Source organism: Equus caballus, chromosome 2 (assembly GCF_041296265.1).
Source record: "Equus caballus isolate H_3958 breed thoroughbred chromosome 2, TB-T2T, whole genome shotgun sequence".
NCBI classification, from domain to species: Eukaryota; Metazoa; Chordata; class Mammalia; order Perissodactyla; family Equidae; genus Equus; species Equus caballus.
In genome coordinates, this window is record NC_091685.1 from 47137256 (window position 1) to 47161925 (window position 24670).

General features: G+C 55.6%; 1 long non-coding RNA gene across 1 annotated transcript; it reads right to left on the bottom strand.

The window, feature by feature from the left end:
* Window positions 1-1070: 1070 nt before the first annotated feature.
* On the bottom strand, window positions 1071-23906 carry LOC111770270 (uncharacterized). Its single transcript, XR_011433813.1, has 3 exons — window positions 23688-23906; window positions 3714-3772; window positions 1071-2997 (listed from the first exon to the last, which is right to left on the bottom strand). It is a non-coding gene; the product is annotated as an uncharacterized lncRNA (long non-coding RNA).
* Window positions 23907-24670: the final 764 nt, after the last annotated feature.

The following is a 24670-nucleotide window of genomic DNA, read 5'->3' on the forward strand; positions in this document are numbered from 1 at the left end:
CTTTAAGGCAAAAATTTTATGGGAAACAAAGAAGGACATTTTCTAGTGATAAAAGGTTCAATCCATCAGGAAGATGTAGCGATTATAAACATACAGGTATCTAAAACTAGGGCCCAAAAAGCATGAAATGAGAACTGATGGAATTGAGGAAAGAGACAATTCACGATAGTAGTTGGAGACTTCAATACCCCAGTTCTAATAACGAATACAACAACCAGGAAGAAGACCACCAATGAAACGGAATATTGCAAAAACACTACAAGCCAAGTAAGCCCCACAGACACGTAGAGCACACGCCACCGAGCGGCGGCAGGACACGCCGTCTTCCTAAGTGCACACGAAACATTCTCCAGGACAGACCACACGTTGGCCACAACACAGACCTCGATAAATTTAAAAGGATTGAAATCATACAAAATATGTGCTCGGCACACAATGGGATGAAAGCAGAAGTCAGTAATGAAGAAAATTTTGGAAATTCACAAATACGTGGAAATTAAACAACACACTTGTAAATAACTGGTAGGTCAATGAAGAAGTCACAAGGGAAATTTGAAATTACTTTGAGATGAGAGAAAATGAAAACATAAAATACTAAAATTTATGAGACGCGGCCAACACAGTACTTAGCAAAAAAGTTATAGTTGAAAACACCTATATTAAAAAAGAAGAAATATCTCAAATCAATAATGCAACCTTCCCTCTTACGACACTGGAAGAAAGAGGAGCAAATTAACCTAAAGCGAGCAGAAGGACGGGGTGATGGTTAATTTTGGGCCATGGGGTGCCCAGACGCTTGGTCACACGTTATTCCGGGTGCGTCCATGAGGGTGTTTCTGAACGAGATTCAAATTTGAATAGCAGACTGAGTAAAGCAGATTCCTCTTCCCAATGTGGGTGGGCCTCGTCCAATCAGTTGAAAGCCTGAGCAGAACAAAAGTGTGCCCCTCCCATGAGTAAGAGGGAACCCCTCCTGCCTCACTGCCTGCATGATGGGACCTCGATTTTTCCCTCCTTTCAGGGTTGAACTGAAACATCAGGTGCTCTTGGGCCCTGAGCCTGATAGCTTTCAGACAAGAGCTACACCATCAATTCTCCTGGTTCTCCAGTTTCCACCAAACGTTTAAAAAGAATTAACAGCAATCCTTCAGAAACTCTCAGAAAAATAGAAGGGGGCGTATTTCCTAACCCAATCTACAAGGCAATAATGTCCTCACACCAAAGCCACACAAAGACATCCCAAGAAAAGAAAATGACACTAGAATAAAACAAAACAAAACAAAACAAAAAACTTGACTCCTTTATGAACATTGATGCAAAACCATCCACAAATACTAGCAATTTGAATTGAGTGACACATGGAAAAGTTTATACGCCATGACCAAGTGGAATTTATGCCAAGAAAGTCAGGCTAGTTCAACATATGAAAATCAATTAATCTAATACACCAAATTAACAGAATAAGACAAACATAACATGATCATCTTAATAAATGCAGGAAAAGCATTTGACAAAATCTGACACCCTTTTATGGTAAAAACACTCAACACACTGGGAATAGAAGGGAATTTCCTCAATCTGATAAAAGACACGTATGAAAAATCCACAGCTAATCTCATACTTAACGGTGAAACACTGAAAGCTTTCCCCTTAACATTGGGAGCAAGACGAGGATGTCAGCCCTCATTACTTCGACTCAACATTGTTCTGGGGGAATTGGCAGGGTACCTAGGCAAGAAAAAGAAATAAAAGGCATTCGTATATCTATTCACAGATGATATAATCTTGTACATAGAAAATCCTAAGGAATAAAAAAAAATTTAGAACTAATAAGCAAGTTCAGCAAGTTGCAGGATATAAGATCAATATACAAAAGTAATCATGTTTATATACAATAGCAATGAGCTCTCTGAAAATGGAATTAAGAAAACCTTTCCACACATAATAGCTTCAAGAACAATGAAATCCTTAGGAATAAATTTAACAAAAGATGTTCATGACTTGTACACTGAAAATTATAAAACGCTGTTGAAAGAAACTAAAGATGTAAATGAATGGAAAGGCACCCATGTTCAAGGATCAGAAGATTTAATATTTTGAAAATGGCAACATTCCCCTAATCGATCTAGAGATTCAGTGAAATCCCTATCAAATTCCCACTTGGCACTTTTAAAAACAGAAATTGACAATCTGATCCTAAAATTCATATGGAGATGCAAAGGACCCCCAATAGTCAAAGCAATCTTCATAAAAGTGAACAAATTGGAGTAGGGGGGTGTGTCTAAAGAACACAGGAACCAATCAGAAAGAGCTCTCAGTGGCCAGAGTTGTAACAATTTGAGTAATATAATAAATAATAGTATTAGATTAAAACTCAGAGGGAAAAATACCCACGAGTTCATAAGCAAATGATTCAATAAATAAACAAATGTGGGTGAATGGGCAACTCTTCCTTACAGAAACATTTCAATTAATAAACGTAAAATGAATGGAAGGAAATTTAAAAATCATCATTAGAAAATCATAGAAATAATTGCTGTAGGCGAGCTCTACTGATGGAAGCTAAAATTAGTGGGTAAAAGTTTAAGGATAAACCAGATATTTGTACAGCCTTGAAGTATTTCCTCTCAAATATTTATTAATTACAAATGGAAAACAGTAACTTTATGGTGTAAAACCCGACAGAGACCACCTTAACTGAAAGACCAAGGTTAGCATCCCCTGTGGAAAGACGTAGTAACGTCACATGCTCCCCGGTACGATGCACTGAGAAGGGCACGTCGTCTCTGCGGCATTCTTCCTCCCGAATCCACAACCTCAATGTGATCATGAGAAGACAAAGCAAACCCAAGTTTATGGACATTCTTCAAAATGCCAAACCTGTACTCTTCGAAAGTGTCCAGGTCCATGAATGACGAGGGAAGAGATGAGCTGCCATGGACCGAAGGAGACCGAGAAGGCGCAACAGCGAGACCACGTGGGGTCCTGGGTTGGGTCCTGGACAGAAAAAATACAATAGCATGAAAACTGGTGAAATCCAGAAAAATTCCGTAATCTAGTTTTTTTATAAAAAACTAGCTAAAAACGAAATATAAATATCTGGAAAAATCTTTTACCTTTAAAGATAATTCAAAGTACACTCACAAAATACACCATGAGAACCAGAGTATTTCAGAGGATAGTCTCCAAAATTTTCATTGAATATAAAGTTCCAATTTTAAACAAACTTTTTCAGAAATATGAATGAAGAAATGCCCCTCCCAATTCATTTAATGAAGGTAAAATCACTTTGATAGTCAAGATCAGAAAAGGACAATACGAAACGGGAAAATTATAGGCTAAATTCACTTACGAACACGGATTTTTTAAAAATCGTAAATAATACAGCCAAAAATTGAGTCCAGCAATGTGAACCATGAAGACAAAGAAAAAATAAAACTTCACGACCGAACTGGATTTATCGGAGGAACGCAGAATGGATTAATGTTGGAAAGTCTAGTTCGAGTCTTTTGCCATAAGTATTAGTTCGGCTTAGGTTTGAAAGCATTTGACATTGAAAAAATGTCAACAAGTCAAACATACAGTAGTTCAAACACGTAAGACTCAACTCTCCCTCCCCAACGTGTTGGAGGGAGCCCGTCCACGGCCGGCACGGCTGCTCCCTTTAGGGGGTTATTGCAGGAGTCGGGCTACTTCTATTTTGTCCTCCTCACCTCTAGGGCACGACTCTCGGCTGTCTGATCCAAGAAGATTCAAGACCTCGACCACACGTCTGCACAGGACAGGAGTTCCAAGAAAGACAAGAAAGATTTTTAAGTGCACAATCCTGAAACTGTACACGTCACTTCCACTCCAATAGTCGAATTGTCAGTACGGCCACAACTAGCTGCGAGGGAGGCGGGCGTGTGGGGCTTATTCCAGGCAGTCACGTGCTGAGCTCACATCCAGCAATTCTATTGCTATGAGAGCAAAGACATTCCCGTCAGTTATAGCATCGTCTCAGACCCGAGGTCTCCCAGTGTCATGTGTTCCTCTCCTCTAGATCTGGAAATGGCTCCCCAGTTCCACCAACACCTGTCATCCACCCCAACACGTCCAGCCCGCAGTGGTGGGAACAGGAATTTCATGTGCAGATGCGATTAAAGTGCCGAAACAGTTGATGCGGAGATTCCCTTGGTGGGCCTCACATAAGCAGATGAGCCCTTAAAGGGAGCAGGACTGTTCTGGCAGAAGAGGTTTGAAGCGTGACAGAGATTAGACATAAGGCAGAGTTTTTGATGCTGGTCTGGAGAATGGAGGGGGCCACATGTCGAGGACTCAAGAGCAGCTTCTGGGAGCTGAGGACAGACCCTGGCAGGCAGCCAGCAAGAAAATGAGGACCTTAGTTCCACGGCCACGAGGAACTGATTTCTGCCGACACCTTGACTATTGTCTTGTGAGACTCCAAGCAGAGAGTCAGGCTGGACCCAGACTCCTGACCCACAGAAACTCCGCGATGATACATGAGTGGTGTTCCAGGCCACTAAGTGTGTGGTGGTTATTACGCAGCCTAGAAGACTAATGCACTTCCCGTCTCTAGATACAGCTGGCTAGCTCCATCCCGATTTCCCCCTCATCCTTACAGACTCTTGGAGCAGAACAGAGTCCAGAAACAGATGCACGCTTATATGGACACTTGCCACCGACAAACGTGGCCGTGCAAAAGAGGAGGGAGGGATGGTGTTTTTAATCAGTCGCCCTGGGTCAATTGGATAGTCATACAAAAAAAGGAAACTTGGCTCTTAGCTCACACCATGCAAAAATACATATTCCAGGTTGAATGGAGCCTTAAATGTGAAAGGAAAAACAGTGAAGCTACTAGAGGGTATCACGGAATACATTCATGACCTTGGGCAGCCAAGATTTTAAGCAAGGCACTCAGAAGGAAAAGATTAATAAACCAAACTATGTAAAATTAAGGAATGCCATCCATTACCAAACACTATTAGGAGAGTAAAAAGCCAGCTGGAGTGTGGGGCAAGACATCTGCAGCAAGAGAAGTGACAAAAGGCCCCCGTCCGGAAGAACGTGCAGAATCCAAGAGAAAGCAACAGACAGCCTTACAGAAAGATGGGCGGGTCTTGAGCAGGCCTTTTACGAAAGAGGAGCAATAAACGCGAAGCAGCGCCCGGTCTCCTTGGGCACCAGGAAAACGCAGATGGAGGGCGGGAGGAGCTGCCACCGCACCCCTGCAGCTCGGCCAGATTTGAAAGACTGACAGCCCCAGTGTAGCCTGGAACGGCGAGTCATAGGGCGCTGCCCGAGGGTCTCCATCAGGGCGAGCGGTGGGGAGACTGCCTGGAGTACTGACCAAACCAGACCACCTGTCCTGACGCAGGAATCCCACCGCACGCTGACACCCAGCAGAGAGGGCGCAGGGCCTGCCTGCAGGCGTTTACGAGACTGCTCATAAGACCTTCGATCAAAATAATCCTGGAAACAACTTGAGTCCCTCAACAATAGGGCGGATAACCGAATCAGACGCTTGAACAAGGTGACACTGTGGAGGAACAAGAACGCCCCAGCGATTATTCCCGCCACCACACCATGCACCTCAACACCAACATCCCACAGAAGAACCAGCCCCGTGGGAGCACACGCTGCATGCTTCCTCCCTGTAAAGTTCAGAAACAGCAAAGTGAGTGGACAGGGTTACAAGTCAGCGAAGTCCCTGCCTTTGGTGGGGAAGGTGGGGTAGCGACTGGAAGGACCCAAGGGGGCCTCTGGGATTCCGGAATGTTCTGTTTCTTGATCTGGGTGCTGAATACATGGGTGTGCCCATTTTGTGAAAATTCCCCTGATTGCACACTTACGACTTTTGCATTTTTTCTGTATGTCCGTTGTCTTTGAATAAAGTGTTCATCAAAACAAATAAAGCACAATAAGGAAAAATAAAAGACAAAAACATTTCAATGGAGAAATGAGTAAAGGCTGTGAGGGGCATTGCACAGAGTCAGTAACTTGAATGCCTGAACTCCTGGGCAGAGGTGCTCAGAGTCCTGAGGGAAACTCTAATTCAGGCAAGAGTGACCGGCCGTCCACAGACATCGATGGGCAAAAATTAGAGGTGTGCGCGTCCCGAGTGTCGGTGACCTCTCTTACTCCGCTGGGGGCGCCTGCATTGGTACAGCACCACCCCCCCAAGTCATTTGTTAAGTTTCATGGGTGAAGATACGCCCTCCGCCCAGCAATCCCACTCCAAGGCAAGTTCTCCTCAAGAGCTCACTCGTGTTAGCACAAGGAGTCATCTGCGAGAAGGTCCGTTTTAGCGTTGTTGCAGTAGCAAAGCCTTGGAAGGACCCTAAACGTCCCTGCCAGGAGAGCAGGTAAACGCCGTGGGCGACATTCTCACTCCCGCTAAACCACAGCTTCACGCAGCAAACGGGCTGCATCTCAACACATCACGTGGGGAACAGTGTAAACCCACTCACACGATGTTCAAACGAGGTGCAGAGCAGGACCAAACGTGCAAGGCCAAGGAGATACACAAGCCAGGCCCAGGAACGATGAGTTCCTAAGCTGAGAGATTCCAGGTGGAAACAGGATGGATCAAGGGCTGTCCAATGTGATACTCTGTGAGCAGGGCATTTGCCCGATATCTGTTCTCTACACTTGAAAGATTCCAAGGGTCTGAAAACCCCTGCAAAGAAGCCTGCAAGCAGGACTCAGGACGTATGCAAGCTCCACGACTCTGGTCCCGGTGGCAGGCCCTCCCCCACCGTCCACCCTCCTCAGCCTGACGCGGGGCGGGTGCCCTCCCTCCAGCCTCATTATCTGCTCTCACACCTAGGGTGGCAGCCGCAGCTGGCCTCTGGGGACACAGTTCGCTTGGGTTTCCCCCATGAGGATGTGTGTTGCGGCTGTATCCTCCTAAGGGGACGTCTCGGGTCTGGAGAGAAACAGACCTGAGTCTGACCCCACAAGGCCCCAGCACCCTGGCCTCCAGTGAATTCCTGAACCCCTCTCACTGTCCCACCTGGAGGATGCCATTCCACGAAGCGTGTAGGACACGTGCCGGCACGGGAAGGCTCTCCCGGGCCGCTGACTCTTGCCGCCCACCATCCCACCGGAGAGATGACATTCTACAGCGTTGAGATCTCATTCAGCTGAACTGAGGGTGGGGCCACCTGCCACGTGTGTTGTGGCTGACACTGACCATCCCAGTTTTGCCCCCGGGCAGGTGCGGGGACAAAGGAAGTTCTGGAGGCAGGTCCCTGAGGCTCCTGGAATGCTGGGCCTGGGGTTCCAGCACCAGGGACCTCACGCAGGGTCACAGGAGGGCCACCACCACTTGGCCCATGCTTCCCTGGCCTGGGGTGCTGGAGAGGGCAGGAGAGGAAGGCTGTGCAGCCTGGCCACCCCCAGTTAATGGCCCCTGACTCTCACTTCTCCAGGCGTTAGGCCCCCTCCTCTCCGCCCACTAATTATCTGGAGGTTTTCCAGAGCCCTGAGCCTGAGAAAGGATTTCTTGGGGGATTTGTGTTGGGCAGAGTGAGTGTTTCCTTTAGGAAGGGGCTCCAGGTGCCAGGCCCCCATCCCAGACAGAGGACCCGTTCTTTATCTTGCCTCTGTGCACATGCAAAATTTATTCACTGACTTCCTGGTCCTCTGGCCTCCAGTGGGCCACCAGCCACTGGTGCAGTCGCCGTAGCCCACCCCATATCCCATCCAGCCACCCAGGAGAGAGTGTGCCACATGCATGCTAGGAGGGAGGGAATCCATGCACCAGCCAGGCACTTAGTAGGGGCCAAGTAAGTACTTATCGGACGGACAGATGGATGGATAGATGGATGGATGGGTGCATGGATGGTGGATGGATGGACGGATGGATGGATGGTGTGTGGATGGATAGATGAATAAGTGGATGGTTGGGTGGATGGATGGATGAATGGTTAGGTGGGTAGATAGATGGATGAATGGATGGATGGATGGATAGGTGGCTGGATGGATGGATGGTGGATGGATAGATAGATGGGGATGGTGGATGGATGGATGGAAGGATGGATGGTGGATGGATGGATGGATGGATGGATAGTGGATGGATGGATGGATGATTAGGTGGGTGGATGGATGGTGGATAGATGGGTAGGTGGATGGGTGGGTGGATGGATGGATGGTGGATAGATGGGTAGGTGGATGGGTGGGTGGATGGATGGATGGATGGTGGGTAGGTGGATGGATAGTGGATAGATGGGTGGGTGGATAGACGGGTGGGTGGGTGGATGGATGGATGGATGGATGGTGGGTGGGTGGGTGGATGGTGGATGGAAGGGTGGGTGGATGGCAGGCTCTGAAGCCTTGGGCTTTACCTGAAGCCAAGGCTCCCTCCTGAGGCATTTGTTCAGATAAATCCTGCCAACAGCTCCCTTGGGGTCTCAGGAGTTCCAGCCAACAGGAGCCCTCACCGTCCAGGAGGCCACACTCATTTGAGCTTTTACGATGGGAACAGTGTTGGAACCTGAGGCAGTTGCCAGACCTCGATAAGCAGGTCAGGCGGCGACAACTTCCGTTGTCTGAATGAAAGCATGCGCTGGAATGGGCCAGGCAGCTCTGGACCCTCTGGTTCAGCCCACTCTTAGGCATACTCTGAGGTCCACCATGAGCAGAACGAGGGCCCCCTAGGACAGCAAGGAGACAGTTTTTTCCCCAAGTCCCAAGAAGAATCAGGAGCTTTGGGATTTGCACCTTTCTCTGAAAAAGCGGAAGGCGTGAAAAATAGAGCCCACTGTGCTGGGCAGTGTGCTGGAAGCTGTGTGTAAATGTAGGCAGACCCCGACCTCAGGAAGTTTGTTTCCAGCTCGGACGACTCAGCTAGGACATTGAGAACAGGAGCATGCTGTCGGGTAGCTACAGTTTTAGAGAAAAGTGTCAGAGTTTGTTTGCAGGGCAGTGGCGCATCAGTGGGAAAGCGCTCAGCGGGAGTTGGGAAGGTGGGAGGCTGCCTGACGAGGGCGGCCTCGTCTTCAGGGACCCGCGGCCTCGAGCGGATCCAGCAGATGCACCGGGGAAGGACGTTCACTGCTGAGATCGAACACCCTGGCGGCTGCTGCGGTCTGGAAAGGCCCCAAAATCTCGGCCCAGGGAAGAGGCGAGCCCAGCGTCCACCAGGGCACAGCTGGCCAAATGGTGGGGCCTCTTTACTGTAACCCAAACAACGACGACAAAGCTCTGTGGGCCCCTTGCGCATGGAAGTTTCTAAGGGTCCTGTCGCCGGTCTGTTGTGCAGAGTATTAGAGAGTTTTGTATATGCCAATAAAAAAATAAAAGCCGCTATTAAAATCGAACCCCTGGCACATACCTGGTTTAGATCACATAGGAGCTGGCCTTTTGCACTGGAATTTGCAGCATCTGTTCCAATTAAGCGTTGCTTTTTAGCTTAAAGATATTAGCCCGATCACTAGTGTTCTGTTCGGACATGAATAGTGCATTGTTCTGCCGCGAGCAGCCCTGCCGACACACAGACACCATTAAATGGCTTTGCGGCCCAATTAGAAGTGAAGGTGGGCTGGTTGGGGGGGGGGGGCGGTCAGGGACTGACCACCAGGGCCAGGCTCTCCACGGACACGGGTTGGGGGGCGTCTAACGTGGACCATGTGTGGGAGTGGGCTCTGGCACGCACACCCAGCTCTGTGACGAGCAAAGACTCACTCATCCATCTTGACTCCAGATGCTCCCTAAGCCTGAGCAAGGTGGCCAGAGCAGGGGGCCATCAGCTCCCCGTGAGACCTGACGAATGGAAGTCTGGGCCAGTGGTCCGGCTAAGGGAGTTCTCAGGGAGGCCCAGGCAGAGTTCACGTCTGGTGCTGCCAACTGTGCCAGCCAGGCTGCCTCCCTCACTGCAGCGGCACACACACACTTACACACACACGCACATTCACACATACACTCTTAGTCATACTCACACATACAAACTGCAGGTGCCACACCATTCGCACTCCCACCTCACACCTCCTGTTAGGAGCTCATTGTTTTATGATCTGCCTTTTTTATGCTTAAACGTTGAATTTAGGAAACATGTCTGGGTAGATTGAGGGGTCTGGTCAAGAACAAAGGATGTTTGAAAAGATGGGTGGTTCGATGGGTGGATGGCTAGAAGAAGGGACGTATGAATAGATGGAAGAGTAGATGGATGAGCCAATGTACGCCTGTATGGCGGATGGTGGATGGTCGATGGATAAATGGATGGATGGATGGATAAATGGATGTATGAAAAGATGGATGGATACACGCAAGCATGCATGGGTCAATGAGCAGTAAGTAGGTCGGTAAATAGAGCTACATGATGGAAAATACTATAAGGCTGTATAACGAGTGAGGTTCTGACTATTTTCTGTTTCTCCCTTTGGCTCTTTTAGATTTTCCAGATTCTCTACAGTGAGCACATATTCCCTCCATAATCTGAAAAAGAACAAGGATTCCAGCAATCGTCCTCTCATTCCTAAAGCCAAGGGAGAGAAACTCTGATGCACCTAGAGGCTGGCCTGTCCTGGCCCTTGGGGTGGAACAGAGGAGCCTCTTTCTTCTCTGGCTCGGGCTGGCGGCAGCCGTGACATCATCCCTGCGGCGTGTAATTCGAGAAGCATGTTGGGAAGTGTTGGCTGATTGACCACGCGTGCTGGTGTCCTCTCCCAGGAGGCCAACAGGCCCGTCCTAACAGGCAGCTGGTTGTGTCTCTCACCGGCGATTAGGGCTGGGAGCCGCATCTTCACTCCATGGGGCAGACCCGGGTGGGAAGAGTGTGGAAGGGATCAAGTTTCAGAGGAGAACACCAGGTCGGCATCAGGGCACATACGAGGGTCCCCTACCAGGGTGCCCCCAGCCCCTCCTCTCCTTTCCAGCCCTTGCTGCCTGCCCCACTCAGCTCCCTGGGTGGGCTGCAGTTGCTGCCTCGTCTCCGCACAGAAGACAGATGGTGGAGAAGGCTTGGGGGGCTGTCCAGGGCATCCGTGGGAGCCGCAGCTGGACGGCTGGGCCGGGAGGTGGACAGGGTCCAGGATGCTTGACCAACACCACAGACTGGTGAGCAGCAGTTTTGTGTCTGTTGTTTCCTGTCTGAGGCCGTATCATGAGCAGGTACATTTGAGAGGCCGGGGCGTCCTGGGCTCCGTAGACAGAGCTCCTCGAAACCTCAGTGCTGAGGCTGCTGGACGGGGAAACTCTGTCTACCCTAAAGGATGGTGGGAACCACAGGAGCGCTCAAACTGCATGCCTGGACCCGGGAAATGAGCGGCCAGTGGTCCTGCCTGGTCACCTGGGGCAGGAGTCAAAGCCCCGGTCTTGGGTGGGTCAGGGATCACAGGAGTACCCCATCCTTGGCCGCTGGACCCCGTAGGAAGACTGTGCTGGGATGCCCTCCTCCCCATCCTGTGGGCGAGGCGTGTGCTTATCTTCTGCCTGGGAAGGGGCGCCTCGTGACATGGGAGGGGCCTCTCCCGATGACCCCTCTTCCTCTTATTAGGCGAGCACTCAAGTTGTGGGTCTCCCAGCTGGAACGTCCCTGGACATTTTCTGGGGAGACCCCACATGTCTGGATGACACTTGGCAAAAGCGTCCTTTGTCGTCTCGGAAGTGCTGGGACACTGCGTGGGGACACCTGGGTCTGGCGAGGGCCCCTGGCTGCCCGGAGCCCGTGCCTTCATCACCTCGGCGTCTCGAGGAGCCCGGCCAGCTGAGCCCAGGAGTCGACCTCTGCTGTGCCGTGTCATCTTTGGACCCCCACGAGGCTCGAGGGCCTGCCACAGAGCCCCGGGAGCCCCTCAGGGGTTTCTGAGCCATATCACTAGAGACTGGACCCAGGTCCCCATGCCCACCCTGGAAGCCAGTCTGACCACCTTGAAGAAGCGCCAAGTGTGGGCTAGGTACAGTTTCCAGCCCTATGACAGTTCTTTGGGCCAGAAATTGTTCGTGTTCTTACTCCCACTTTACCTCAAGGGGACCTAGGGCTCAGAGAAGTGAAGCAACCTGTCGAAAGTCACACAGCATTTAAGCAGCAGAGCTGGGATTGGAGCCACACAGGCCAGGCTGTCTTCCCAGAACACATCTTCCCGGCGTCAGGTTGACAGGCCTAGGCCGGGGCACTTGCGTCCCCCCCACGCAGAGGGGCCGGCCTGCTGCTCCGCATTAGCTAACACGGTGCACAAAAGGATGCTAAAGAAGAAAATCAATTTACAGTAGAACCGGCCATCTATTTCAGGGCAAAAACAATTACCTTTATGTTCAGGAGAGACGGGAGAAAGCACTTATTTCAATAGCTGTCTCATAACTACCCAAGCAGCTATTTTCAGAAGCTGTTCAGGTGTTTTCTTCTCTTTTCCTGGAGAAATCCTCCTTCCCTCTGCCCTGCCGGCCCAGGCTAGACCGCGATGGCTCATGTCGGCAGAGCCCACAGGCGCCCCCAGAGGGCTGGGCGGGCGGGATTCCTGGGACACATTTCTGAAGCCGTTAAAAAAGTGGACTTCGGGGGCTGCAGAGAGAACTCTGCCCCGCCTCCGTCGGGGGGAGGAGACAGGTCAGGTCCCCTCGCCGAGGCAGTTAAAAAGCAAACACAGCCCCCAAATCACACTAACTATGTTAAGCAAACACACGGCAGGCGGCGTGGATATTAGGTCATTTCTCATAAATATTAATACCGGAGTTTTCCAATGGGCAAAATTAACCAAACAAAGATGCCTCTTCACTGGCAGCCTCACATACTGCCGGCCCCTGGAACAGGCCCAATGGGGAGGGAAAATCAAGTCAGTTCAGCCCAAAAAAAGCCTTCTCGGCACTAGCATGGAGCTGCCAGGGGAAGCTGCCAGGGAGGCAGACTGGCGGACCCCGGAGCTTGCTTGCCGACGTGAGCGATGCGTCAGTGAGAAAGGGCGCGACAAGGCCAGGGCTCCAGTGGGCCTTGGGGCTGCCCCTCGGTGGGGCTGAGAGCCACCCCCATGCCTGTCCTCACTCTTGCTCCCATCCCCGGCCAGTGGTCTGGGTAGAAACACTGCCAGGGGACCCGCTTGGCCACACTGCCTGCTTTCTGCAGGAATCTTCTCCCAGAACCCCTGGACCTCTCCTCTGGGCCAAGACCCCATGTGTTCCCCAGACAGCGTCTGACCTGCCCAAAGCACCTGGGGAGAGAGTTCATGATGTCACCTACATCTCAGCAGTGTCTGAACTCTGCAGCCTCTCTCCGCAGGCTCTGCTCACTGCTATCCACCTGCGCGCCCCACGGGTGTATGAGCAGTGAGCGCTCAGCCCAGGAGTGCAGGCGAGAGGGCAGAGCTGGGCGCGCCTGGCTCCCCAGCCTGCCCGGCTGGGAGAGGGCCTGGGGCTCTGCTCTCCCTGGACAGCTGTCGGCTCGTCCCTCCAGCCCGTTGGCCCTCGGGAGGCCGGGAGAGGGCTGAGGAGGGCAGGCTGCAGTGGCCATGCGGGCTGGCGCTGGACGCCAGGCTCGATCTGGTTCTTCACGTTTAGCCATCATGGCGGCTGTGCCAGCAGTTCTTGCTTAACTCAGTCTGACCAGACGGCAGAGAGGAAAAGAGTCCAGGGGAAGAAAACATCATGGTAAAATCTCAAAGGCCTGTGCACAGTGTTTGCGGCACAGATGCAGGGACTCCAGCAGGCGTCTAGTCTGCAGACGGGGCCACGGCAACACCGGTCCAGGGGCCTTGCTGCCCCAAGTGGGATGAACCTGGGGGCTCCGAGCAGGTCCTCCCCTCCAGCCCTTGGGTCCCGCCGACCTGCACACACAGGCGGGGCTGGCACAGCTGCCAGGAGGGCCCAGCAGCTCAGGCATTGGAATCAGATGGACACAGCCCAGGTTCTGTCGGTGCCGCCCACCGGCCGGCCAAGTGACACTGGAAAAGGGACCTTGCATCCCCGTGCCTCTGTTTATCCACAGTCATGTACTGCACAAAGACATTTTGGTCAACGACAGACCACATGTATGACGGTGGTCCCACAATTTCCGTACTGTGGCGCCCAGGTGGGTGGGAGGCTCTCCCGTCTGGGTCTGTGTAAGTTCGCACTGATGTTCGCACGACGACGTTGCCTAAGGATGCGTGTCTCAGGACGTGTCCCCATCTTTAAACAACACGTGACTGTGTTTATCTGAAAGGGTGGTTGTAAAGCTCCATAGTTGAACACGGGTAAGGAGAATATGTTCACCGTCCGGTTGCTCAGACCAGTGACATAGGGACGTGTTAAAAGCAGCCAGAGAAGAAAGACACGTTGCTCAGGGAAACACAGAAATCAGGAGGACAGCAGGTCCCTCATCAGAAATGGCATCGCTAATGCCCTGGACGAAAACAGAACACTGGGCACGTAGACTCCACCCGGGGACAGCTCTCAACCACAAACATGGAGCGAAGATTGTTAGACACGGAAAAGATGAGAGCGCGGCAGCAGCCCTCTTGCACGAGAAATATCAAAGGGCCTGAGCTGTTGACCAGCCGACAACAGGATGAGTCTGAAAACTATTACTCTGGTGAGAGGACAGTCTGTCCTGTGTGATTCCCTGTCTGTGAAACTCCAGGAGATGCTCATGAACGTGTGGCGACAGGAAGAGATCAGCGGGAGCCGGGAGCTGTGTGAAGGCGAGGTGACAAAGGGGCACAGGTAAGGAGGGGGCGCGGGAGGCTGTGGGGGCGATGGACGTGTTCCCGACGCTCATCATGGGGATGGTTGCGCAGACATGCGTGCGTCAAGACTTATCAAACTGCTCGCTTTGAATCCTGCGGTTTCCCGTGTGTCGGCTCTGCCCGGACCAAGCTGTTGTCAAGGACCCCGGACGGTGCCTGTCTGTGGCCGTGAGCAGCGGAAGCGTTAGCATTGCCCAAACCCTCCTGGTCGGGGCGTGGAGTGAGTGAAGGGACCTGTTCTCCCTCTCTCGCCTTCTGTGGCCCGTTTTGCAGATGAAGGCCAGGCACACTGAGGCCTCATTGAAGCTCCCCGGGGCCCAGGACACTGGCTGAAGCCTGGCCCCCGCCAAGGCCTGCCCCGCACCCCACCTACCACGCTGCATTAGAGGACCCCCCCCTTGTCCAAGCTCCACAGCTCAGAGGAGCCCCCTGGGACTCTCACTCTCGCTGGGTTATTTTGGGAAGCTGTTAATGATTCTGTTTGCCTTTCCAATGACCTCAAAAGTTCCACTGCCACGGACCCCGCCCCCTGCTGCCCGCCGTGTGCCCAGCTGCCCCCTCCCTCCTTCCTTCCCTCCTGCAGGCGGGGAGGCCCCCTCTGCACACCCAATGACAGAGGCCATGTGGCCCAGTGGTTAGGGTGGCTGTGCTGCCAACCCGCTCAGCCAGCCTGGTCAACTCCCCCTGCCTCTGTTTACCCTCTTATGCAGCGGGGGCATCACAGCGCCTGTTGCCACGGCCACCGGTCGTGGAGGAGATGACCAGGTGGCGAGCAGCGCTGGCAGGTGTTGGCGTTGTTGCGGTTGCCAGTGATGGGGGAGGGGCGGGGGTGGGCGAGCAGGTCTGCACCACGCGCCTGAAGTGGGGGCAGGGAGAGGGGTCAGAGCTCGTCTCGGACTCGCAGCCTGGGGCGTCCGGGCCCTGAGGACTTGTCAGCTCTGCCTTCCTCAACACTTGTGGGGAAAATGCACGCGGCATTTTATTAGCCCAAAGCCGCTTTTCCCCTTGATTTCCAAACCCATGTGTATTTATAAAGGAAATTCAATCGGGTTGTTTTTAATTCTCTCACACTTAACTCATCAAAATGCTATTCGGTGAGAGCAAGAACAGACCGAGGGTGCCTCCGGAGCCTGCGTTCGGAAGGGCTGCACAGGGCTTGCCGAGCAGCCAGGTCCAGCCTGGAGTCCCTTTTCCCAGTGAGCATCTGGGGATCTTAGAGCTCGGATCCTGCATCTCAGGTTCCCCCCAAGTCTGAACAGCCCCCAGCTCTTGAGGCCAGGTGGCCCAAGGGTACCGAGGACTGTGGCCGATGGCCTCCCAAGGCCGCCTCCCTGAGACAGGAGATGTACCCAGGAAGGAGGGGTGGGGGTGTCCACAGTGGCACACCCGAGCCCGGCCTCAGGGTCCAGTAGACAGAGCCCAGAGGTGGACACCTCTGCTGGTGCAGCCTGGTTCCCCGGCTGGGTGCCCAGAAGGCGGCATCCACCCGTGGAACACACTCTCGGCCCCAAAGTGGCTGCAAAGCTGCGGGAAATGGGGCGCGAAGCATTTGCAAAGTACTGGGCCAGGCGGCCAGGGAGCCGACAGGCCTGTGAAACCAGGCTCCTGGGACATGGCGTGTGGACATCGCGGGTGAGGAGGGCCGGGCAGCCAGACCCTGGGGCCAAGCGGAGCCCTGAAAGGCAACGGGAAGGTGGACACCCCCTTGTCTTCAGGACACGGCCTCATCTTTCCTCCTCCCTGGCTGGCACACATACTCACACACTCAGTGCACACACAGCCGTGGTCCCATGGTACCAGCCTCCCACCCGAGCTGCACCCTCAGCCAGCTTGGCCAGGTGTGCAATGTGGGGGCCACCACCTCCTGAAGCTCCCAGCCCCCCTCCGCCCCTAGAACTTTTTGGTCACTCTGTGTCCATTCCTAGGCTGTCCTTCCTCCCTTGTCCTCTTTGATAATGGGGAGCAAAGAAGGGGCGAGGGAGACGCTGGGTGTGAGGAGAGCCCCCTAGTGAGGATGCAAGCAGTGGGGTCGGCGGGGTCCCAGTGCAGGTTCTGCCTCCACCCTGCTCTTTCCCTGGGTGGGCAGGTCAGCTGGGCTGCAGCGCGGGGGCCAGGGAGCCCAGAGACCCTGACAAGCCCTGCCAGAGGAGCCCAGAGTCGGGCTGCCCTGGCCCTGAGCCCAGGGGATTCTGTTCACTTTGCAGGGGTAGGTTGGGGACACCCTTGGGGTGGCCGGTGGTGCTCAGATCCCACCTGAGGGGCTCTGTCACAGGAGACGCCAGGGCTCTGACTGGTGGCCGCAGTGGCCCCTGGACTGTGCATGGACATTCCAGTCCAGCACAAGGGGACTCAAGTGCACGTGGAGGACACGTGTCCTCGCCACTCAGCCCACTGTCCACTCCAGCTCCTGGTGCCCTTCCTCCACAAGCACACACTCAGCCCCCTACTCAGGGCCAGGCTTGTGCAGGGCCTGGGGGCCCAAGGCCCGTGTGGCTTGGACTAGGTGCGGGGTCTCAGTCCAGTGGGGAGGTGACCAGTGACCTGGTAGCCATGACCCAGCATGGCCAGTGCTGGGATGGGACACTCAGGGCTTTGGAGGAAGAGGCGACCCCTGTGTCCACGTGGGGCTGGGCCTGGCAGAGGCAAGGATGCCAAGAGGAGTTGGCGGCTTAGCTGTCCTGGCTGTGAGTGTGATCCAGCCAGGGCGGCATGCGCCAGGCCGGAAGGACAGCGTGAGAAGAGGTGAGAGGAGTGTCTGAGGGCGGGGAGACCCCGCCCGTGGCCAAGCAGGATGGCCCCTGAGAGCGACGGGTGGCCCCGAGCTGGCGGTGGGGTCTGACACGAGGCAGGGGCCAGGGTGGGCACTGAGAGCTCAGGGGTCCCAAAACCCCTCGGAAACCCAGAACGCGCCACAGCAGAGCACAGGCCTATCCAGCTGCCCTTGGCAGGCTGGCTTCTGGGTTTGTCGTCATCTGATTTTCTCTGGCTCATGGGAGGCCCTTTGGAAGGAGAACCAGGCCCCGAGCAATGGTCCAAATGCTCTCATCGTGGCCCTGGGGCCGCAGAGACACCATCCGACCAGAGGGTGTTGGCAGGTGAGGACAGGGGAAACCGGCAGACCCCCAAGGCTGTGCACCCCAGACAGCTGGCCTGGCACAGGCCCCATGGGGTGTCTAGGCCCCAGGAGCCTTCCAGCCAGGAGACCCAGAGGCTCCTCCCCCCAGAGCAATTGTCCTGGGTCACCCCAAAAGTGGGCCCACCTTGGCCATCACTAAGCTGACCCCGGTCCAGCTCCAAGGGCCCAGGACTGGCCCTCCGAGTGGGAGTGTGAACAGCTGTGGCCGGGGCACTGGGCAGCCGGGCCTAGCGGACTGCAGCCGTGGCCAGTGCGTCTCAAGGGGTGAGCACGGAGGCACCCCGAGGACCCGTGGTCAATGGTCTTTTTATTCCGTTTGACTTCACCCCTCGAGCGCTTGCTCCCTCGCTCCCTAATAGAATTACCCTTATCTGCAAGCGATTTAAACTCTAAGGTTTACTGAAGATTTAAAGAGTGTGAACACAGTTGGAATGTTTTAAACTAACAGTACAAGTTGCATTTTAAGAAAATAATTAACTCCCAGGGGAGGTGTGGGTTTTGGAGCAATGACAGACTTTCAAGGCTGCCTTCCCTATATGGAGTTTCCAAATAATAAAATATCTTTGATTCCCTGCTGATGTCAGACGAGAACCTGTTAGTGTGCAAGCAAACTGTCATTTTTTTTAAGAGGGCCCATTAGCGTCTTAAAGACGCAGGCCCAGCCCTTCGTGGAGGGCAAAGGGTGTGCTCAGAGGGGGCGGCTCTGTCTGCATCGCCCCTTCTCCTGGGGGTCCCAGGCCTCTCTTCTGGACATACTGGCTCCCGGGGCCCGCACAGGGCCCGGTCCCCACTCCCGAGGCCAGGCACTGCCTGGTGACCCTGGTGCTCCATGGGCCATAGCACCGTCTCGCCTCAGCACGGCAGCGAGGCCAGCCGCCCAGGCCCCGGGAGGGCGTGAGTCTCCCCAGAGGGGCCTGGCCCTGGAGAGCTGTGCAGTGGGCTCCGGGGCCTGGCCTTCGAGCAGCTCCTCGGGGATGTGCACCTGTCCCTACACTCAGCACGCTCCTGGTACAGCACCGAGCTGCTCGCAAAAGCTCGAGGGGCGTCTTCCCCGCTTCACAGACGGGAACAAGATTTAAGGAGGGACTGGCTGAGAGCCCGAAGTCGCCCAGGACCGGGGAAGCTGCGTCTGCAGAGCCCAGCCCGTGCTCCCTCCGGGGCCTCTGGGCCCGTCCCTCCCTGAGTTTTGGCTGGGGACATGTCCCGGCCTCTCCGCAGGGTCTCAGGCTCCCAGGTGGGGCGGGGGCTGCAGGTCAGCAGCTGAGTGGAAACTCAGGGCCCGGAGCCGTCCGAGCTCGTCACTGAGCCTGGGCAGGAAATATGAATGCCAGCTTCAGCCCTCTCTGGGCAGCTGGGACCTCGAATGGGGGGCGGGTGGACGACTGGGGAGGGGCTTCCCTGCCACGGCTGCCCTCCGCCCCTGCTGGTCACCGCTCTCTGGATGGCATTCAGGTGGCAGCACACACAGCCTGCCCACCAGCCGTCCCCAGGTCATGGATTTTCGTTGTCCAACCCCGCACCTGGCTGGGAGCCTGAGTGGGCACCTGGCTACGTAAGTGTGACATGTCATTACCATCACTGCCAAAGACAGGGGCCCCACCACATCCTCCTCTCTGACCGGAGACAGAGCTTTGTGGACCACCTCCAAGGACAGGGTGGCCAGGGGCCCCCAGGAGGGCCTGCTCCGTCCAGGCAGTGTCCCTCGGATTTCCTGAGGCCTTGGGGCCATGTCTGGGCGGCTCCGCCCTTCTCCAGAGAAGTGTTGGGGACAGACATGGTCTCCCTTATGCGGTTCCTAAGATGCGGTCAGAGCACGTGTTGTGGGCAAGACGGGCAATCAGGGCCCCCGCACGCCCCAGCTGTGCCTGGACCGCCTCTGAGGGAAGCCAAGAGGGTGAGCTCTGCCCCGCACCCCAGGGAGGGGTCCGAGCGCTCTGGGCCCTTCCTGTGGCTCCTCCAGCCCCTTCCTCAGAGGGAGTGGCTCCTGGGGGTGGTTCTGTTGGGGGGATTTATTACCCCACCCCACCGCCTGAGCCTCAGAAGCAGGCTGGCTGGGCCCTTTGCTAGCCTGGCCCTCTGCCTGGGAGGGGTGGTGGAGTGGAGACCAACCTTGGCCACTTGTCCGGTTTTCTAGCACTTTCCCACAAACCTCTGCCTCTCAGGAATAATTCTTTCTGGTAATTTACTTGCAAAACATTTGGCCATTAACACCCAGCCGAGAGTGGATGGCAGGTCACAGACTATTAAACTCTCCACACCTGGGTCCTCCATCGGCCTGTGTAACAACTGCCCGGGCGGGCAGGCCAGAGCCGGCTGTGTCTGCGTGGTCAGCCGGACCCGAAGAGGTGAGAGGACCCTTCCCCCGTCACCCCGCTGCCCGCCCACCCCCCGCCCTCCTCCCTCAGCCACCAGCTTGGCCCCACCCTGCAGCAGTGGGAGCTTGACCCTGTCCTCTGGGGAGGCCCCTTGGGGTTTGGTGCTGAGGCATGGCATGGGTCAATCCCTCTGCAATAATGGTAGATGTGGACGCTGAGGGCATTTGAAAATGGCTGCTGTGAAGACCTGTCCCCCCTAGACCTCCCCTTCAGTAAGAACGCCCCCCAGCACCCAGGAACCAGCCCTGCTCATCGGATCAGTCCACTTATTGCTCACTGCCACTCAAAGATGGCATGCTTGCTTTCCAGGTAGGGAAACTGAGGCACAGGGAGGCAGAGTGGCATGCCCACCCTCAGGGGTGGATGCGGCGGTGAGCCGGCCTCCCCTGGGGTCTGAGCCCGGCCCAAGACTCCACTCACCCAAGCTTGGAGGCCCTGGCCCCTTGGCCCGGAGGCCTTCCAGCTGCTCTGCCAGGAGGAGTCCCACCCGGTGGTGCATCTGTGGGACCACAGGCAGCAAAACTCTGCCGTGCTCACCTGCACATTTGTGCTCAGTGGGGTTGGGAGACCCAGAACCCTCGACTCCAACCTCGGCTGGCACCCCCAGCAGCGCCAGCCAGCAGGTCCCCTGTCGTCCCGGCCCCAGGAGAGACACCCTTCCTGTCAGGCCCCCTGTGAACATTTGTGTCGATTCTCTTGGGCCAACAAGCCTTGGCCTCAGGACCTTGTGGGTGACCTCAGTCTCCAAGCATCTGAAGGATGAGAAGATGCTGATGGGGGCCGTGCACCCCCAGGGCCTGGGGTGTAGATGCTTCTCTCCCGGCTCCAAGGCCTTCAGCTCCGGGCCGCACACAGGAGGGCTCCCTCTCATAGAGAAGGTGGCCAGATACCCCAAACAGAGCCCTCCCCATGGAGAAGGAGGGGGCTACCACAGGCAGCCCGTGCCCAGGCACACAGCAGGTGGCTGCTGTCGTCCAAGGTCAAGTTCAACCACCTCTGCGTGGTGGAATGCTGGACGTTCATGGTGCAGCCTGGCCTGGGACCCTCCCGCCTCCCACCCTCAGCCCCCCACATACCCAAACAGCACAGGACCCCCGGACGTGGAGGGGTGGGCTTCAGAGACCCCCGCACTGCCCTCACCAGCGGGTTCCCACGCCCCGTCCCTCGGTTCCTTAGCTGTGAGGTGACGTCACAGTCTCCCTCGGGACTGTGAGAGCTGGGCCCTGGGGTGGGGGCTGAGGAACCATCAGCGGGTGCTTTATCATCAGCACAGCAGCCGTGGACCGCTGATTGGACTCCTAACCCTGGAGAGCCTCTCCCTGATGTGAGATCCTCTGGGCAGCATCCACTCTTGGGCCAGCTGCAACGGCCCCCTCTGTGCCCACCCCCAGGACGTCTGCTGAAGAGGTCATGGGAGAAGGGCCCAGGGCCACGTCGGGCCATGTGCCCAACGTGCAGCACATAGCTGGCGCTCAGCCAGTGACAGGACAACCAGCCGAGGGCAGCCTGAGGACCACGGGGTGCACCTCGGCCTGCCCAGCATCGACCCAACTTCTAGGTGAGGCGAGACCGGGAGGAGCCGGCCCGGCCACCGCAGAGAAGGGGCCAAGGATGAGAGGGTGTCAGGCTCTGGGGTCCCGGCACCAGGAAAGGCCCTCTCCAGACACTGTCCCTCCCTCACACACCTCTGCCTTGCCCCCGCCGCCCCCCCACCCCGCCACGCCAAAGGGGTTTATAAAGACTCGTGTGGCGCACCAGAGAAAATACTGCTATCATTAAGGGATTTAACGACAGCTTTGCCCAATATTGGGGATTTGTTATGTCTCTCATTACACATTTTAACAAGCACATTTCTCCGCAAGGCGGCCCCGCGTGAGGGCTGCCCTCTCCCTCCGCCGTGTGTTACTTTCATTAGAAGGCGTTTTATGAAGCCACCGATCACAGATGCTGGCCCAACCCACAGCCTCGCTTGCCGGGGCCTGGTGTCATGCGCTGGGTGGCCGGCGGTGTGCCCACAGGCCTATCTGTCACCCCCGTGTGCCCGGAGAGGGTCCCCACGCCCGATGCCTCCTCCGCGACACCCTCAGCCAGATTGGGGAGCACGACTCAGGGACGGACCCCAGAGGGGAAGTCAAGGTTCCCCTTCCCTCTGCTGGGTGACCCCAGATTAGCCTTGGGCCTCAGTTTCCCCCTGTGAGGATAAGGGGTCTGAGCAGACAAATGACTTTCAACTTATTTTAGCAACAGGAATCTGTTTGCCCACAAACCACCACCTAGTGTGAAAAGAAAATTAAAATGGCAGAAAGACAGCTGGCTCTGCAGAAGCAACACTTGGCCATCCTGTGGCCTCCCCACAGGAGGCCCCCGGAGCACCCCAATACCTGGAAGTCTTTGGACACGGCCGGGGAGCCATTTTGGGGCTAAGCCTGTGAGTGCCCCCAGCGCTTTGCCTTGAGCCCCTGGCGGCACATGACCACACCGAGGGCACAGCAGCCCTGCCTGAGAGCCAGCCTCGTGCACCAGGCCGGCGTGCGGAACCAACCAGCTCAGCTCTCCGGGGCCCAGGGCTGGCTGCAGGCGGTGTGGCCGACTCCAGAGGCCCGACTCCGACCTCTGAGATGCACAGTGCATCTTCTGAGCCAGTGCTCCAGCCGCCGTGGACACGGCCCACTGCAGCTAGCGTCTACAAGATGAGGGTATGCCGCCTCCCTGGGGGCAGCTGTAGGCAAGTGCACTTGTGGTCGAGACCAATTCCTGCCAGGAATCTTCCAGATGAGCCAGATTTACAGTTGGAAGGAACCGGGTAAGCGGGCGCTGGTGCACAGGGAGCCCTTGGTCCCTCTGGCCAGAATCCCCTCGGGCCCCGGTAACAGGCATCAGCCGTCCAGGCTGGCTGCACAAGCCTGGAATGGTAGCGGCCTTCGGGTGCCCAGAGACCCCTCCACGAGGCCAGGACTCCTCCGCAGCTGCCATCCTTGGATCCCATTCTCCGTACTCCTTGAGTCCCGTCTATACCACGATGGAGAGGGGCTGGACGGGAATTTGTTGGTCTCCAACTGCCCCATACCTAGCACGGCGCTGGTTCTGAGCATGTTTGTAAACAGCTCCCTCTAAAGAAGCTGACGCAGCAGGAGGTGGGACCAGGACCAGGCCAAGACTGGCATGCGAGGGGCAGGCGGGTGGAGAGGAGATGAAAGGCTGCACCCCTCCCATTCCTGATGCCCCTGGGCCTTGGGGTGCAGGTCGCACAGGACAGAGGGAACACAGCCCCGGCCCCTTATTCTGGAAAGATCCCCGGGCATGAAAACCTTCCCTGAGGTGGGCCCGTCCTTTCTCCCTTTCCCAGACAAATGCCTGTGGGACAGGAATCTGCCAGGCGAGCGGTGGCCGTGGCCCCAGCTGTGACAACCCGCCCCTGCCCCAGAGACGCACGAAGGGATAAGTCAATAACAGGCCGTGCCGATGCCGCACTGCCTCCCGATCGGCCGGCCGGCCAGCCGGCGAGTGCGTCCACAATACCTCGCATTCATTACGCTCCTTGAAAACGGTGTGCCGTGTCTGGAAAACAGGAAGTGGCCGTAAGTCTCCGTGTAAAAGCCATCTGAAGCCCGCGGACCAGGCATGTTCTCAATCAGGAAGCAGGCAGTAAATAAACATTTGCATCCCTCGGCCGCGCACCGCCTGCCCCCAGGCTACGAGGGGCACGGAGAGCGGAAATTTGTTCAGTCCTATAAAAGCACAGGCCGTATATCAGCAGATGATTAAAAATGGAAACGTGGCCGGCTAATGGACGGTATTGATTTTAATAAGCGTTAAGTACATGGAGTTCAAAGATAAGAGCTGCCGGGCCATCTCTCCACGCTCTGAGAAAGCAGCTCATGCGGAGGGAGAAAAAAAATCCTCTTTTCCAAATTGAAACTTTCACCCGGCGTATTAGGATCTGGGGGAGCAGTTCCAAATCAGCGTCCACTTTGGAATATTGAGCGTGACGCAGGCGACATGTGAAATTGTTTCTGCCATGAGGTCAAGCCAGCTGCCCTCCAACAGTAGCAGCACAAACCATACCCGGCCCGGGGCTGCAGGGAGTTCCCCGGTCCACCCCGTGTCGCCCCCTTTTGTCAGGGAACCTCCTGGGTGCGGGTAAGCTCCGCAGGGCGGCCGGGTCAGAACCTCCCCACCCTGTTTTGTCCTGAATCGGGCAGCGGCCTGGACCCCTGGAGGCTCTAAAAATTGCACTAATTCTTGTATTGTGGGCAACTGTGGTGTGGGCAGGGTCCAGGCAGGGGCAACAGGACGAGGAAGCCGTCAGAGCAAGGCCAAGGCTCCTGAACCGGAGACGGTCACTCCCAGTGACCAGACACTGGGCCCCTGTGCACTCCGGCCGTCTCAGCTGCACAGGCTGGTCACTACGCTCAGCCGGTGGAGTGTGAGGCTGGCCTGGCCGTGTGTCTGGACACAGCCTGGGCGGGCCGGGCTGGCTCCACTCGGGCATCCGTTGCCTG